Raw genomic sequence first — 18,801 nt, forward strand, 5'->3', positions numbered from 1 at the left:
ATCATGAAAAGGCATTGAGTTTTGTCAAATGCTTTTCTTTTTCTGCATCAGTTGAGATGATCATGTTGTGCCTCCCCTCCTTCATCCTACTGATGTTTTGTACTACCTAACATGATTTATGTATGTTGAACATCATTGTGTTCCTGGGATAAATCTCACTTGGTTATGGTGTATGATCTTTTGAATATGCTGCTAGGTTTGGTTTGCTAGGTTTTTTTTTTTTTTTTTTTTTTTAAGGGTTATTGCATCTAAATTCATAGGACATATTGGTCTGTAGTTTTCTTTTGTGATATCTTTGTCAGGCTTTAGGACAAAGTAATACCTCAGAATAGGTTAGGAAATGCTCCCTTCTCTTCATTTTCTTTCAAGAATTTGAGAGATTGGTGTTAATTCTTTAAACATTTGGCAGAATTCAGTGAAACTTTCTGGGCCTGAACTTTTCTTATCTGGAAGTTTTTTGATACTGATTCATTCTTTTCTTGTTATAGATCTACTCAGATTTTCTATTTCTTTTTCAGTCAGTTTTGGTAGTTTGTGTGTTTCTAGAAATTTGTTTGTTTTATCTAAGTTATCTGACTTGATATTCAATTGCTCATTATCTTATTATTGTTTTTATTTCTGTAAGGTTAGTAGTAATGTCCCCATTTTTATTTCTGATTTTAGTAATTTAGTAACTTTTCCCTTGGTTAGTCTAGGTAAAGTTTGTCAATATTATTTGTCTTTTTAAGGGTTCAACTTTTGGTTTCCTTGATTTGTTCCATGGTTTTTCTGTTCTCTATTTTGTATTATCTCTACTCTAAAACATTATTATTTCTTCCTTCTGTTTACTTTGGGTTTAGTTTGTGCTCTCTGTCTCTCTCTTAACTGCTCCAAGCTGGCAGGTTAGGTTATTGATTTGAGATCTTTCTTCTTTTTTAACGTAGACATTTACAGCTATAGATTTCTGTCTGATGCAGCTTACACTGCATCTCAGAAGTTTTGTTTTATTATTTTTTTATATTCATCTATTTCAAAGTATTTGCTAATTTCTATGATTTCTTCATTGACTTATTATTTAAGAGTGAGCTGATTAATTTCTGAATACTTGGAAATTTTCCACACCTTTTTTTTGCTATTGAATTATGATTTAATTTTATATGGTTTAAATACTTTGTTTGATTTCTATTCTTTTTAAGTTTGTTAAAGTTTGTTATATGGTCCAGAATATGGTCTGTCTTGCTGAATGTTAAATGTGCATTTTAAAAGAATATGTATTCTTTTGTTAGGTAGAGTGTTCTCTATATGTCTGTTATGTGTAGTTGGTTTATGGTGTTCAAGTCTTCTAAATCCTTGATTGTTTTTTGTCTGGGTGTCCTATTCATTAGTGAAAGTGTGATGTCAAAGTCTCCAAATGTTATTGTTGAACTCTTTCCTCTTCAGTTTGGTCAGTTTTGCTTCATATATTTTGAGATTATGTGGAAATTGTTGTATCTTCTTGATGGATTGACTCTTTTATCATTATATGATGTCTTTATTTCTTGCAATAATTTTGATCTTAAAGTCTTTTGTCTGATATTAGTGTAGGCACTCCAGCTCGCTTGGTTACTGTTTGCGTGGGCTTTTTCTGTCTTTTCACTTTTAACCTATTTGTGTCTTTGTATCTAAGATCAATCTGTTATAGACAGTGTCAAATGAATCACGTTTTGAAAAACATTCATTTTGCTAACTCCTGACTTTCAATTGGATATTTAAATCAATTTACATTTAACATAATCGTGATAAGGAAGGACTTCTGCCATTTTATTTACATGTATTATATCTGTTTTGTTCCTCAGTTCCTCTACTAGTCCTTCTTGTCTGCATTGGATAGATCTTTGGTAGTATACCATTTTCTTTATTCCCTTCTCTTTTATTTTACTATACATGTTTAGTTGTTTTCTTAGTGTTACCCTTAGTGATTACAATTAACATCTTAATTCAAAACAATCTTGTTTGAATTAATGCCAACGTAGTACCAATTATGTTTAAAAATTTTGCTCTTATGTAGCTTCATCCTTTCTCTTCATATTGTTACAAATTACATCCTTATATATTGTGTGCCCATCAACATAGTTTATAATGATTGTTTTATATAGTTTTCTTTTAAATCTATAGAAGAAAAAGAGGAGTTACAAACCAAACATACATTAATACTGACTTTTATATTTCCCCACGTGGTTACCTTTGCTGGCGTTCCTTATTTTTTCATGTGAATTTGAGTTACTGTCTAGTATCCTTTCATTTCAGGACTCCCTTTAGCATTTCTTATTGGGCACATCTAGTGGCGAATTCCCTTAGCTTTTGTTTATCTTGGAATGTCTTAGTTTCTCCTTCATTAGAAAAAATTTTAATTTTATTGTGGTAAGAACACTTATCTAAGATCTAGCCTTTTAATGGATATTTACTGTGCAATACAATATTGTTAACCACAGGTACAATGTTATAAAGCAGACTTTCAGAACTTACCCATCTTGCATAACTGAAGCTTTATACCTATTCATTAACAACTCCCCACTTTGCCCTCCCCGACCCCAGCCCCTGGTAACCACCGTTGTACTCTCCTTTTCCATGAGTTTGACTATTTTAGATACGTCATATAAGTGGAATTATGTAGTATTTGTTCTGTGAATGGTTTGTTTCACTTAGCATAATGTCCTCAAGGTTCATCCATTTTGTTGTATATCATAGGATTTCCTTCTTCTAAAAGGCTGATTATTTCCTTCCTTTTAAAAGCTGAGTAATATTTATTGACTATATATACTATATTTTATGTATTCATTTATCTCTCAATAGACATTTAGGTTGTTTCTAGATCTTGGCTATTATAAATAGTACTGAAGTGAACTTGGGATTGTATATATTTCTTAGAGATTCTTATTGCAATTCTTTTAGATAAATATCCCCATAAGTGGTTGCTGAATCATATGTGGTACTTCTAATTTTAACTTTTTGTGGAATCTCCATACTTTTTTTCCATAGCGTCTGCACCACTTTACATTCCTTTGCTGTTGTGTACATGGGTTCCAGTTTCTCCACATCTTTGCCAACACTTGTCTTTTAAAAAAATTTTTTTATAATAGTCCTCCTAATAGGTATGAGGTGATACCTCACTGTGGTTTTGATTTTTATTTCCTTGATGATAGTGACATTGAGGATGTTTTTATATACCTGTTGACCATTTGTATGTCTTCTTTGGATAAATGTCTATTCAAGTTCTTAGCCCATTGTAAAATCAGGTTATTAGTTTCTTTTTGCTTTTTGCTATAAGAAATTAACTCTTATATTTTAGAAATTAAACCCCTTATACGGTTTGCAAGTATTTTCTCTTATCCTATAGGTTGCCTTTTCATTATGTTGATTATTATTATTATTTTTTGCTATGCAGAAGCTTTTTCATTTGATGTAGTTTCACTTGTCTGTTTTCATTTTTGTTTCTTGTGCTTTTAGTGGCATATTTTTCTTGCCAAATCATGCTTCCTAGGACATTCAATGATACGTTGAATACAAGTGGTAAAAGCAGACCTCCTTACCTTGTTCATGATTTTAGAGGAAAAGCTTTAAGTTTTAATCATTGAGTGTGATATTAGCTGTGGACTCTACATATATGGCCTTTGGTGTGTTCAGGGTGCTTTTCTTCTACTCCTAGTTTGTTGAGAGTTTTTATCATGAAAGGCTATTGAATTTTTATCAATTTTATCAGATGCTTTGTATGCATCTATTGAGATGATGGTGTGAATTTTGTCCTTCATTCTGTTAATGTTGTGTATCACAATTGATTTTTGATGTTGAACCATTCTTACATCCCAGGGATAAATCCCACTTTGTAATGGCGCCTAATCCTTTAATTGTGCTTTTGAATTCAGTTGCTAATATTTTGGTGAGGAGTTTTGGATCTATATTCATCAGGGATATTGGCCTGTAGTTTTTTTTCTTGTGATGTCTTTGTCTGGCTTTGGTATCAGGAAAATGCTGGTCTCATAAAATATATTTGGAAGTTTTTCCTCCTTTTCAAGTTTTTTGGAGGAGTTTGAAAATCATTAACGTTAATTATTTAATTATTTTATAGAATTAATCAGTAAAGCCACCTGGTCCTGGGCTTTTCTTTGTCAGAAGATTTTTGATTACTGAATCAATCTCCTTACTAAATAGTTCAAGATTTTCCCTCCTCCCCCCCCCCCCCCCCCCCGCCACCCATCCCTATCTTTGTGTCTTTCTTTCTTTCTTTTTTATTTACTTGGTGTTTTTTTTGAGACAGTATCTTGCTTTGTTGCCTAGGCTGGAGTGGTACAGTGGCATACTCATAGCTCACTGCAGCCTCAAACCCCTGGGCTCAAGAGATCCTCCTACCTCAGTCTCCAAGTAGCTGGGACTACAGGCATATGCCACCAAATCCTGCTAATTTTTAAATTATTCATTTTTTTGTAGAGATAGCATCTCACTATGTTGCCCAGGGTGTCTTGAACTCCTAGTCTCAAGCACTCCTCCCACCTTGGCCACCAAAGTGCTGAGATTATAGGTATAAGCCACCACACCCACCCTCTGTTCAAGAATTTCTATTTTTGTTTTTAATCATTCATCTTGTTAGGTTGCATGTTTCTTAGAATTTATCCATTTCTTCTAGATTATCTACTATATTTCATGTAATTGTTCATAGTAGTCTCTCATGATTCTTTTTATTTCTGTGGTATCAGTTATAATTTCTCCTCTTCATGTTTTTTTTTTTTTTAGTTTTATCTTTTTTTCCTAGTCTTACTAAAGGTTTGTAAATTTCATCTTTTCAAAATGCAAACTCTTAGTTTTACTGATTTTCTCTATTGTGTTTTTCTGTTCTCTACTTTTTTCCTGTTCTAATCTTTATTATTTCCTTCCTTCTGCTAACTTTGGGTTTAGTTTGTTCCTCTTGTCGTTCCTTGAGGTGCCAAATTAAATCGTTTATTTGAGAAATTTCTTTTTTTTTTTAAATGTAGGTGTTTACTGCTGTACGTTTCCCCTTACTGCTGCTTTCACTGAGTTTCTTAAGTTTTGATATGTTGTATTTCATTTTCATTTTCATTTGTCTCAAGATATTTTCTAACTTTCCTAATGATTTCTTTCTTATGCCATTGGTTTTTCAAAAATTTGTTGTTTTTTTTCTATATATTGTGAATTTTCCAGTTTTTCTTCTATACTTTGTTTCTGGTTTCATTTCATTATAGTCAGAAAAAAACCTTGGTATGATTTTAATATTCTTAAATCTATTAAGACTTGTTTTGACACCTAATATATGATATATCCTGGAAAATGATCTGTGTACACTTGAGAAGAATGCGTGTTCTGCTGCTGTATACTGGAACGGTCTACATATGTTCATTAGGTTCATTTGGTCTATAGTGTTGTTTGTGTTTGCTATTTCTTTTTCTAACTGGTTGTTCTCCCCATTATTGGAAGTGGGGTAATGAAGTCTCCTACTGTTATTGTGTTGCTGTCTATATTCCCTTCAGTTCTGCCAATATTTGTTTTATATATTTAGGTGCTCTGTTGTTAGGGGTGTGTGTGTGTGTGTGTGTGTGTGTGTGTGTGTGTGTGTGTGTGTGTATGGATGTGTGTATATATATGTGTATATAATTGTTAAAATTGTTATATGTTCCTGGAGACTGTATTCTTGTATCATGATATAATGTTATTCTTTGTCCCTCCTGACAGTTTTTGGCTTCTAATCTATTTTGTATGGTATAAATATATTCACTCCTACTCTTTTTTGGTTACCAAATGGTAACTAATGTGATATCTATTTCCAACACTTTACTTTCAGTCTGTACACATCCTTAAATCTAAAATGAGTTTCTCATAGACAGTGTATAGTTGGATCTTGTTTTTGTTTTTTTTTTTTTTTTTAAACTCATTCAGCCACTCTGTGTCTCTTTATTGGAAGTTAAATCTATTTATTTATCAGAAGTTAAGTCTATTTACATTTTAAGTAATTACTGATAGGAAATTATTTATTGTTGTCATTCTGTTCATCTTATAGTTCATTTGTTTTTGGAGTTCCACAGCTTTTGGAGTTTCTTAGTGCACAGTTCTTAGTTCATTTTTCTCCTTTGCTCTCATCCTTTGTGTTTTATTGATTTTTTTTGTGTTGATAAGCTTTTATTAATTTATTTTTTACTTTTGTGCAACTTATATGGGTATTTTGTTTCCAGTTATCCTGGGGCTTATATAAAATATGATTATGACAGTTGAAGTTGATAACAACTTAACTTTAATCACATGCAAAAACTCTACAGTTTTACTCCTCCTCCCTTCATATTTTGTTACTGATGCCACAATTTACTATATGCTGTATCCATTCACATAGTTTTTACTTACAGTTGTTTTTAATACTTTTGTGTTTTAACTTCTACATTAGAAATAAAAGTGATTTACCCACCACCACTAGAGTAATAAAGCATTCTGTATATCTATATAGTTACCTTTGAGTTTTATCCTTTCTTATGGTATCATGTTGCTGTTTAGCATTCTATTATTTCTACTTGAAGAACTGTCCTTAGTGCTCCTTGTAAGGCAAGTCTGTTAGTGATGAACTTCTTCAGCTTTTGTCAGGGAAGTTTTTATGTTTCCTTCATTTTCGAAGGCCAGTTTTGCCAGGTATAGTGTTCTTAGATAGCATTCTTTCTTCCTTTCACCTCTTTGAATACATCATCTTACTCCTTTCTGGCTTGCAAAGTTTGAGCTGAAAAAGTCAATTGATAGTTTAATAGGGAATTCCCTTGTTTGTAATGAGTCATTTTCTTCTTGCTGCTTTCAAAATTCTCTTTGTCTTTGAAAATTTGATTATCATGTGTTTTGGTGTGGATTTCTGTAGTTTCATCTTATTAAGGGTTCATTAAGCTTCCTGGATTTGGATGTTCATTTTCTTCCCCAGATTTGAGAAATTATCAGTCATTATTTTTTTGAATAAACTTTCTCCTTTTTTTCTTTTTTTTCTTTTTTTTTTCTTTCTCTCTCTCTTTTTTTTTTTTTCTCTGACTCCTGTAATCCATATATTGGTCTGCTTGATGTTTTTCTGTAAGTCCCTTAAGCTGTCTTTATTCTTTATTACTATTATTATTTTCTTCCTCTGACTGGATGATTTCACATGGCCTGTCTTCAAGTTCACCAATTTTTTTTTTTCTGCTGGTTTTAGTCTGCTGTTGAACTTCTCTTGAATTTTTAGTTATTACATTCTTCTGCCCTAATATTTGTTTCTCTTAAACTTTCTTCTTACTGAAATTCTCACTTTGTTCATATGTTATTTTTCTGAGCTTATCGATCATTTTTATGACAGTATTTTGAATTCTCTTTCAGGTAATTAATATATCTCTATTTCAGTATTGGTTTCTGGAGTTTTATCTTGTTCCTTTTTCGGATTATGTTTCTCTGTTTTCTCGTTTTCCTTGACTCTTTGTGTTGGTATCTATGCATTAAGAAAAAAAAAAGAAAAAAGAAAAAAAGAACCTGCCGTCTCTGTCAGTCTTCAAGGATTGGCTTTGTACCAGAGAAGACCTTCACCAATAAACTCGGCCAGAGCTTCTATGGGGCTTTCAAACTTCTATGTTAGTCCAAACTGTCATCTTGTTAAAGGCTCCAGGGTTCTAGAGTATGCTATGCCTCATCAGTGCTTTGAGACAGGCAAGACAAAGGATAGAAATATTACCCTCTGCTAATACTTGGAAGAGTTGGGATGTTGTATGTATGGCCCAATTCTTTTGCTCCCAAGGTAGAGGCTGAGAGCAGGGGATTTTTTTTCACTGCTCCTTTCTGTGCCAAGCCAGGGGAGAGCTATTATGAATATCTGTGCTCTAGTCCAAACCACCACCTTTTTTCTCTGTGGGTCTAGTGTATGTTGGGTCATGTCAGTACTCAAACACAGGTGAAACAAAAGCCAGTGCTGTAGATAGAACTCTGAAGAGTGGGACATTGTATGCACAGTCCAATTACTTCCCTTCTCATAAAGATTTGGGAGCTGAGAGTTCCCTCCTGATAATATGATGCTGTGCTGGCAATGGGGATTATGATTAGAGAGTGTCTTCAGTTTTCCCAGTGGTTTCAGTGTGACTGATTTCTTGTTGCCCAGGTTGCAGGAGCCTCTCAGTTACTTTCTGGAATTTCCATAAAGGGAATTGATATGTGCCATTGAATCAGTGTGTCCATGGGGGAAGGAGAGTCCAGGGCTTCCTCTTCCACCATCTGGCTGCTATCTTTCTCCTTCGTTTTTAAGGACACTTTTGTCACAAATAGAATTCTTGGTCGACAGGTGTTTTTTTTTTCTAACTACCCCCATCCCACCACCAAATTTTGAATGTGTCAACTTCAAAATGTATGTTTTGCTTGTTTTTCTTTTCATTTACATTTTCTATTTTGGAAGACATTGTTCTCATGGTTTCTTTTAGTTCCTTGTACATGGTTTTCTATAACTTTATATGCACATTTAAAATAATTGATTTCAAGTACTTATGTGGTAAGGTCAATGGTTAGGCTTCCTCAAGGACAGTTCCTGTTCATTTCTATTTTTATTGGAAATAAGCCATACTTTCTTTTTTCCTGGGATATACAATTTTTTGTTGAAAAGTAGATATTTTGAAAATTATAATCTGACAACTCTGGAAATAAGATTCTCCCCATCTCCATGGTTGCTGCTGCTTGCTTTAGTTGTTGTTTTATATTTAGTGACTGTGTAAAGTCAGAACTGATTTTGTAAAGGATGTCTTTCTGAACTAATTTCATAAAGTCGTATCCTTTATCGTGTGTGGCCAGTGAAGTCTCTGTCAGCTTAGTAGTCAACTACTGTTTTGACAGAGTTCCTTAAATACTGAGATTCAGATTTTTTTCTTGGTTAAGTTTTTAACTGGTTACTGTAAACTTTCAGTTAGCTTCTCGAGTTCTGAAAAAAGCTAATTCTGACATTTTTTGTCAGTTTATTTTCTACTTTTATGGAAGGACTAGCTTTTGGAGTTCCTTAGTCCATCATTTTTGCCAACATCAATCTCTAAAAGCATATACTTTTGTTTTTTAATAGCTCTACCAGTAGGCTTTCAATTTTACTGATAATACAGGAATTATTATTTCTTTTAATTAGAGCCTCTCCAAATGTGCCTAAATATTTCTATTGTGTGGGGTAATGGGAAAGTAGAACAATTATATTAAAAGTATTTCTATTGTGTCAGGTAAAGGGAAAGTAGAACAATTATATTAAAATAATTTCAGGATAGGATAATGCCTAGATGGGAAGGATAATGTCTGGATTGTTTAAGATTAGATACGATAAAAATATGTATTTATTAGATACTAACCAAGTGCCTAATAGAGAGATATCTCAGTTTACTGCAGCAGAGAGTAAAACTAAGGAAACTTAGGTAAAATTGAAATGTGAAGAAGAAGCTAATAATATTTCTGTAGTCATGTTTGTTGTTGAATAGAATGGTTGCATTCTTGAGGCTTTTGAGATAGCATGAGTCCTATAAGTTTGGAAAGATTAACTAAAATGTTCCCTATGTACGGCTATAACATACAGGCTTTAAAAGTACCAAAGAATATTCACTGAGAAGCGTTAGGTGCTTTTTTCATAAATCATCTAAAAGATAGAACAGGAAATGACAATCCAGAAATTGTAAAAACTCTGTAAGACCTTGCATCTATAAATCCTTTAAATTTATTGGACTGAAATGACACTGGAGCAATATTTAGGAAGTCACAGGAGTTTTTGCTGACATCTTTTTGGATTTGTTTCTTCAGAAAAGTTACTTAAAACCTAGAATCCATCATGAAACACAACATTTATAATAATTAAATTCTACAAATACATTTTTAGTGCATATAATGTTCCAGAAAATGTAATAGCCTCTGGGGAAACAAATATACATACATACATACATACATACCACATATATATGTATGTATATTTGTCATATTTTGTGTGTGTGTGTATGTATATAAAGTTGACCCTTGAACCCATGGCTTTGAATTGTGTGGGTCCACTTATACGTGGATCTTCTTCCAACTTTGCCATCCATGAGACAGCAAGGCCAACCCCTCCTCTTCCTTCTCCTCCTCAGTCTATTCAACATTAAGATTATGAGGATGAAGACTTTTTGATGATCCACTTCCACTTAATGAATAGTAAATATATTTTCTCTTCCTTAGGATTTTCTTAATAACGGTTCCTTTTTCTAGCTTTATTGTAAGAATACAGTATATAATACACATAACACAAAATATGTGTTAATCAACTGTTTATGTTATCAGTTAAGGCTTCCAATAGTAGACTATTTGTAGTTAAGTTTTGGGGGAGTCAGAAGTTACACATGCATTTTCAACTCTGTGGGGGTTGGCATCCCTAACCCACATGTTGTTCAAAGTTCAACTCTGTGTGTGTGTGTGTGTGTGTGTGTGTGTGTGTGTGTGTGTGTGTGTATCACCATTCTATATAGATAGATATTCTCATATGTGGCATACTTAGAAGACTCAGGGATTGACTGGAGTTTTCTTAGAAGAAGAAAACTAATGCCTGGGTGGGGCCTCAAAATGTGAGAAAGATGGGAAAAGTATGCTAGCAAAGAGAGTGGCATGAGCAACAAGTTCATGGACGCATGAATGACTAAATATTCTCAGTTCAGTATTAAATGCAAAAAGAGTGAAAGAGATGAAGCTCAATGAGGCAGATAGTAGCTAGGTCACGGAAGGACTTTTTTGCCATGCTAAGAAGCTTGGATCATATAATGGAAGGAGCGGGGAGCATACTAGGGTTTAAGCTAGGGGTTGATGTGGTTGGATTTTCTTATAAAATTTGAGCTCTAGAGAGAATATTTTGCAAACTAGATATAGTGAGTAGTAAAAGTGGTTTTAAGAGCCACAAGTCTGAATAGACAGTTCTATTAAGAAGCTATAGCATTAGGCTAGATGGGGGCTGAGAAGGGTTGAACCAGAAGACTGATGGTAGGTGGTGGCAGAAGAAAGGATGTGAAACTTATTCAGCAAAGTGGCATACGATGATGAGAAAGAGGCAGGGGAGGATGATTCCCCTGATGGGGCAAGGGTGCCATTAAAGGATCTGGGAATATAGAAAACAGCCTTTTGGCTTATTTTTATTTTTATTAAGTAGGGAGAAGGGAGACAATGATGAGTTTTGTTTTGGAAATACTGAATTTAAGGTAATGTGGGATAATCAGCAGGATGTGTGAGTCTGAACCTCAAGGGAAAAGTCAGGGCTAAAGATAAAGGTTTGAGATTGATTAACATAATACTCTGGCAAAGAAAGAAGGCAGGATAGCAATTGACAGGAGAAACAAGACATTATAGATAAATGGGAAGCTAGAAAATGCATTTCAAGAGATTAATTATGCTACTAGAGTTTGAAGTCCTTGAGGGATGGAATTCTGTCTCCTTAATTTTTATATTCTCAGCATCTATCACTGTGCCTGGTACCCAGTAGGCACTTAATGAATGTTTGTGGAATGAGTCAAACTTTACCACCATATAGTCTCTAAATATAACTAAAGCCATCTCTAGATTCTAATGGAAGTTTTACTGATATTGTCACCTGCTTTGTTTATTTGATTACTAAAAATAGCATCTGTATTTCACTTTGCCTAGTCAAGACCTAGAGAACAAAGCCTAAATTCAATTATCAGAATATCTCTTGGAAAGACTAGTTTGATTCCTATGAGATAGAAAGATGATTACTTCTATTCTTAGAGTGGATTGTGGAATGGAATAGTGTCAAACAGGATATGATAGATGAAGACACTGTATAACCAAATCTTTAAATATAATTTTACAATTTTACATTAACAATGATAAATCAGAGTAAATAATATATAGTTATTTTTGATTTTTAGTTTTCAGTGCATTTATAAGGAGTGCAAAGAATAATTTTTAATTTATGAAACTGACAGTGTTTTAAAAGTTGAAACATGATCCTCTGCCTCTAAAAAACCCAATTTTTAGTAGCTTGTCAATGACTCTCTAAATGTTACTTACGATCTTTGAACTCTATTCTCAGTTTCTTGATCTTGGTTCCTGAAGATCAGCTGTGCAGGACACACAGGTGTTAACACAGCTGGCTTGCTGATGACAACTCTGTCCATATAGCTGTCTTGTGTGTCATTATTCATATTGTGCAGTGTCATTCTGACCTAGCCAAGCTAAAAATGATACTCCAGCTCAAGAGGGATTTTAAAACCTTGACAAACTGAAGATAAGACACTACAGAATATCATGTACATGTGCTTAGCAGTTTTTAGCTTAAACACATCTAAATAATTAATTTCAGCGTGTATCTGTCTTTATCCTTTAAAATAATTTATCTTAGGAATGAAAATATATCTGTGTGGATGAGTGTTGTTCTATTCTCAAGTATGGTTTGTTTGTTTGTTTAAATAGCTCAAGGTCAAAGCACTCTGTGAGGTGCATTCTGTAGTATATAGCCTATGCCACAGATTTATCATGTTATCTAGTGACTTTATAAGATGTCCATGATTAAATCACCGTATTTTCCAGCTTGATAATTTGATTTGAATAGTCAGTTTTTTAGATCTTTAATTGGGATGCAGCCAGATTGATAATTTGATTCAAGAGATCAGTTTTTTTTTTTTTTTTTTTTTAATTTCTGTAATTGGGATGTAACTATAATGTGTGGTGTGGTTGTGGTGGTGGATTTTGCCCTCTTTTCTGGTGACAGCAGCTGGCAGTCATGGGAGAGTTCTGGCTTTGCTCCAGAGTTGTAGGTTAAGTTAAATAACCTGCCAGCAAAAGAGGGCTAGTTGCTTACCTCCCACTTTTCAAATTATGAGTTTCTATGCTTGCTGCAGTGCCAATGGAATGCCTGCTTCTGCTGAGAGAGTGTCAGGGTCTCTTTCCAGTAGGTGTGGAGCACAGCAGGAACTGTTGCTTATATCCTGGGACATTGTGGTTTGGGGATCCTCCGTTATGACATTGTGATCATTGTATAAGGATGATTGCTACACAGGTAACTTGTTTCTTAGTGTAATAATTGTGTGCCCGTGTGTACACGTGTGTGTGTGTGTGTGTGTAAGACAGAGAGAGAGAGAGAGAGAGAGAGAGGATATGAATGAATGAATGAGAATACCCGCAGGTGCAAGGAAACTATTGAGGAAAATAAAGATGTTTAATATTCATTGATTATCACAAAACCATTTTTATGAAACAAACATTGTTGCTAAGATTGCCAAACAATAGATATAAAGAAAAAAAATAGGGAAATGGAAGTACCAAAATCTTAAGTAATTTCTTCAACTATTAATTGTTCATATATAGATATTAAAATGCATTGTTATTTGGCACTAAGAACACTAGACTTAGTATCTTGATATTAGAGATGGCAATAACTATTTCACAAGGTGGATAGCAGAATCAAGTGATGTAGCATGGAGAGTACGGTTGTCCCTTGGTTTCTTTGGGGAATTGGTTCCCAAACCTTCTGTGGATACCAAAATCCACGATATATAAGTTCCTGATATAAAATGGTGTAGTATTTGCATATAATCTGTGCACATCCTTCCATACACTTTAAATCACTTCTAGATTTATTTATAGTACCTAATACAATGTAAGTGCTATCTAAATTATACTGTATTGTTTGGGGAATAATGAAAAGGAAAAAAGTTTGTACATATTCAGGACAGATGCAGCTTAAAATATATACTTTCAATTCATGGTTGAATCCATGGATATAGAACCCACAGATATGGAGGGCCAACTGAACTTTGAAAATTATGAAGTACTTTGGGAGGTACTAATTGTATTATTACTAATAGAAGTAGTATTGTTATCTGTCTGTCCATTTGATTAATTAAGTAGTTAAAGAAAAGGTTAATGAAGAGGGAAAGTATCCATTTAGGGATAACCATCCTATCCCTGAATATCATTTTCATTGCATTGACACACTTTGATCCTTCCTCCTATCGCTGTGTACGTATCAGAGTCTTGAACTAATTATGGTTTTTTTAAAAAATTATTTTTTCTTTCTTTTACATTGTAGAATTCAGGAGTTTAGAATGGTGTTCTTATCTGACAATACTTACTAAGAGCCTCTGAAAGCATAGTGGGTATTTTCTTTTCTTTTCTTTTTTTTTTTTTTTGCTACTGTGTTTTACAGAGTATATGGTTAACTCTGGCTAGTTCCCTTTTCTTTGTATTTGCAAAAGACTCTCCAGTATGCCTCTTCCACTTGTTTAACCAGAATTTCTGTTAATTAGGTAGTTGTGACCAGGAAAGTTAGCTGTGGTATCAGGAGACGGTACACTGATTTCTGGAAACATTGAGGAAAGGAACCAGAAAGTGTCTTGAGATGGCACTCTGTATTGGCGATATAAACTTGACTCACTAGAAATTGTTTGTAGATTCTCTGGTAAGAGGTAGTCTTTAAAAAAAAACTTTATAGATAATGAAAAAATTATCTTTCTTCTATATCTCCAGAGCAGGGGATGACCAACTTTTTCTGTAAAGGTCAGATAGTGAATATCTTAGGCTTGGTGAACCATATGGTCTTTGTCTCAACTACTCAACTCTGTCATTGTAACAGGAAAGCAGCCATGGACAATAGGTAGATGAATGTGTATAGCTCTAATAAAACTTTATTTATAATAACAGACAGTGAGCTGGATTTGGTTCCCAGGCTGTAGTGTGCTGACTGTACACTGCTCTTTGGTGCATAGGTTGAAAAATAGTATGTAGGCTGTTCTAGTACATAGAATGAAAAATAAAAGGAAGAAGGGGAAGCAGTAAGGAATCAGTGGGAATGGAAGGAAGTACAAGGGAGGGAGTAGGACAAAGGACGACAAGAAAATGGAGGCAAAGTACAACGTGAACACAGGATGATGAAAATGGAGATTATAAGAAATATTGTAGAGGTCTGTTTTCATATTGGAATATATCTGGTAAAAAGGTTTATTTTGAAGCATTGGAGGCCATAATAGATAGGAGTAAATAAAATTGAAGCAGATTAAAAGTATGTCATGAAGCCCTGATATCGTTGCCTTTCCCAGGCATTCAGAATTCAGAGAATGTATACATCTTCTTACATGTGTTTTTAACTCAACCTCAGTTTTTATGTATACCTTGAGGTCTTCTGGCTTGGTATCTGATTGGTAAAAATACAGCTAGTAAATAATTTCATGAGTGTTTTTTTTTGTTTGAATTGGAACATAGAGTCCAGACGGATTTATAGCTGTGCATGATAAAAGATGGAGGGAGTTGAGCCATTTTTCTAGAAATGACTAATTTAATTTCATAATTGATATCTAGCAGATACAACTTTTTTGTTTGTTTGTTTTGGTAGGAGCATAAAAGTTAGAAAACAGATTGTTTATTTGTGAGTAAAGACTAATCAGAGAAATAGGAATAGTACAGTATGGATCTTGTGGATCACTTAAATCTAGAACTGGATTATATATTTATCTTGAAATAAATATATTTCATGGCACCGTTTTGACTTTTTAGAAAGTTTTATTTATTTTTCTTCTCCTGTTTTTTTTTAATGATATGTCTATTAGAAGTATCTCCTTTCTGAAAGTATGTAATAAGAAAGAGAGAAAGTAAACTGTTCTTTCTACAAATCAAAATTTTAGAGTAGAAGTAATATAGGTTTTAAAAATTATTCTAAAATATGATATTGCATGATTTTAAAGAACGTTATGGAATGTGTAACATTTGATAATTGAGATTTATATTGGGAAATTCTGTGAAAAAATTATATGGTAAAAATGAGCTGTTAGGCATTTTGAAGAAGAAAAACATTATATACATGTATTAGTCATATTGATAAATAAATGAGAATAAAAAGGCATAGAATCTTATAGGATGAATAATGTATTATAAACATAATTAAGGATTGACTTCTGAAATTATAATTTAATCTACAGACAGGTGACTGCTGGTTGTTTTATTCCTATTTCACACTAAGCTTGGTACTTTAAAAGATAAACTTTTCCTTTTAGAAAAAATATAATTTACTATTCTAATATTACTTCAAAACTTTTTTGACAGTAACTAATTTGCTTTAGATCCTCGTTCTTGAAAATAAGAATTTTGTATCCAATAAGCTGTATTTCCTAAAAAAATTCCAAATTATCTCTCTTTTAATATGTTACTTTGTTCTCAGCCTGCCTGTTCTATTTCTTTTCATGAACAAACAATGCAACAAGGTGAGAGTCCTTTCTTACTATTCTGTGTTGAATCTCCCTGTTCACACCTTGAAATTCAGACTTGCCTTCTGCATTCTTTCTAAAGTCTCTCCCTTCTACCCTTTATTACTCCTGTTCCTTTTCATCTTTCTTTTCTTCTCATTTGTTGCATGATTGTATTTTTGCTTGTCTTAGTGTCACTGTTTTGTATTCTTTCAACATGATGCTTTCACTCCCTTTACTCATTAAAATAAAATAATTTATAGATAATTATTTTACAACACTTTTCTAAAAACTTTTCCTAGAAATATTTGAGAACATTTTAGATACTCTCAAAGTTCCGGTTTAATTTAAAAGTGGAAAAAACTCTTAAAATTTTAGTAGAAGTATTTGTGATATTGCATCTATTATATATCATGGGTCTCTCACTCTTGATGGCATTGTCAAGTTGATTCAACAGATAATTTGTAATTAAATGAAAGTATTAAAGCATGCATATTATTCAAATGATTATGATGTTCGTCATTAGGTGTAGCAAAAATAGCTGCATTTTGCAAGATTTTTTATTCAATATAAAGCATTATTTAATTTGGCAAATTAAGTAATATTATACCAAAACTATTGAAATGACAATAAATCAGTTTTAGATCCAAGATGCCACAGCTTAACATTGCTCATAAAGTTTATTTAGAGAATATAAAATGTGTCTTACTGTTCACTGTGTGTCAAGCTTCATGGATGAAGTATGGTGCCTGATGCTAATCAGGTTAAAGGACCTCCAGTGCTTGAGCTGTGTTGTGGATTATACTTACATTGCTTATGGTTTTTTTCCCCCCTCTTTGCCCATATTAGCAATCTGCTTTTGTACTTTGACATCCAGGATTTCCCTAGTGAATTTTGTCACAGAAAAAAGAGAATCATCAATATCGCAGTTAAACTTGACTTTCAAAGCTAATAGTATCTCATTTGGGGGCTCAAATTTAATAAATTTTCTTTGATTCTGGGTGAGTTTTTAAACATCAAACAATGAATTGGCCAGGGTGCAGTAAAATATTTAGATCTATTGACTGTGGTTCAGAAGGGTAGAAGGCAAAACACTAGTGGTTTGATGTTGATAAATTCTCAGAACCTTAATCCACATTAATGTTTTCTTTTATCCGAGTGCACATTGGTGACAAAAAAAGCAAGAGAAGGTATTCATACATGTAAAATATAAAACCTAAACCAAATGTATTTGTAAAATATGATTTATTTTGTTATGCTAAGTAAGTTAAACAGCATTCTTACCCTGATTGAAGACTCTGGAGAGTGTTTGTTGCAGATAAATATATATTCTGAATTGAGATTCCAGCATGCATGTGGTACTCACGTCATTATAAAAATTACATCATAGTGTGTTTTACAGCATACACTTTGACATTCTCTTATTGACAGAAAGTCTTCAGATCAGCTTGGGACCTATAAGGATTTTTATGCCCATAGATTAGCATGAACAGTTAAAGATGCCATTATATGTTTGTGTATGTTTGCTGGCTTAAAGAAACGCAGAGTTTCTTTAACTCAGAGTTTGATAGTTTTGTGAAATGTGTATGTATCTTAAGGAAGTAATTAATATAATAAAAATAATTCAAACAGTTTTACAAGCTGCCCGAGTAGACTAGAAAAATGAAGGAGAAATGTTCTATCTTATAGTTTTGCCAAGTTATATTTGAAGTTGCTTGGATAAAACTAGAGATAGAAATATATTTATTTGGGCAATTAATGCAATTTTTATAGTTAACCCTAGTTTTGACCTTTGCTACCTGATAAAAAACTTTTTGTTCTGTGGCATTGAGCTAATTGTATAATATTTATTAAATATATGGTAGCAAATAGATAAAATTTTTAAACCTATTCCAAGTATAAGGAAAGTTAGAAAATATGTCTATGTATTGAAAACTCCTATTATTAAACTATATGATTAAAACATGAGCTTACTGATCTTAAATGCAAACTAAACTATGGAATTCTTAAGGCTTTTACTAAGTTTGGAAATTAAAAACCAAAATAACTGTTTTTGAATGTTTCCATTTATATGCTATAAGGAATATTTTCTCATTTGTCCAGAAGGTGGCAGTGTGATATCAACTGCATGTGATTCCACACTGGAGAATTGGTGTTTTTCCCATATCGGTGATGTGTTTGTATTGTTGCCTTTCCGAATACTTAAAATAGAGTACAAATACTACTGATTTTATCTGTTGTCTTGTTTAGAAATTGTGTGACTGTGTTGGTTTATATGTATTTAATCATTAAGACTCTAGTTTAATAAAATCCTGCAATTCTAGAAGAGTGAAAAGGGCAAACAAACCTCTTACTTGTATATTTGTAAGTCTCCTTTTGTGTTGAGTATATTTGTTTTAATTCTAGAGTACATGTTATTGAAGTTTTCTTTTCAAAGACTAGTACCTAATAACTATCTTGTCCAATATTTATCAGTTCATGTCAGTTAAACACCACATGTTACTAAGCAGGTGATAATGATTAGGAGATTGCTGTTGTTTTTGATTTTGTGAATGTTTTTTCTTCCTTTTTTCTTTTTACGGTGGAACTGTGAAAAAATAATTCAAAACCTCTTGATCAGAAG

General features: G+C 33.0%; 1 protein-coding gene across 1 annotated transcript in view; it reads left to right on the plus strand.

Annotated features, from left to right (window-relative positions):
* CCDC171 (coiled-coil domain containing 171) overlaps positions 1 to 18,801 on the plus strand; it is a 399,166-nt gene that overhangs the window by 282,494 nt on the left and 97,871 nt on the right. The gene's annotated exons all lie outside the window — the stretch shown is intronic.

This window comes from Rhinopithecus roxellana, chromosome 16, assembly GCF_007565055.1.
Source record: "Rhinopithecus roxellana isolate Shanxi Qingling chromosome 16, ASM756505v1, whole genome shotgun sequence".
Taxonomy (NCBI): Eukaryota; Metazoa; Chordata; class Mammalia; order Primates; family Cercopithecidae; genus Rhinopithecus; species Rhinopithecus roxellana.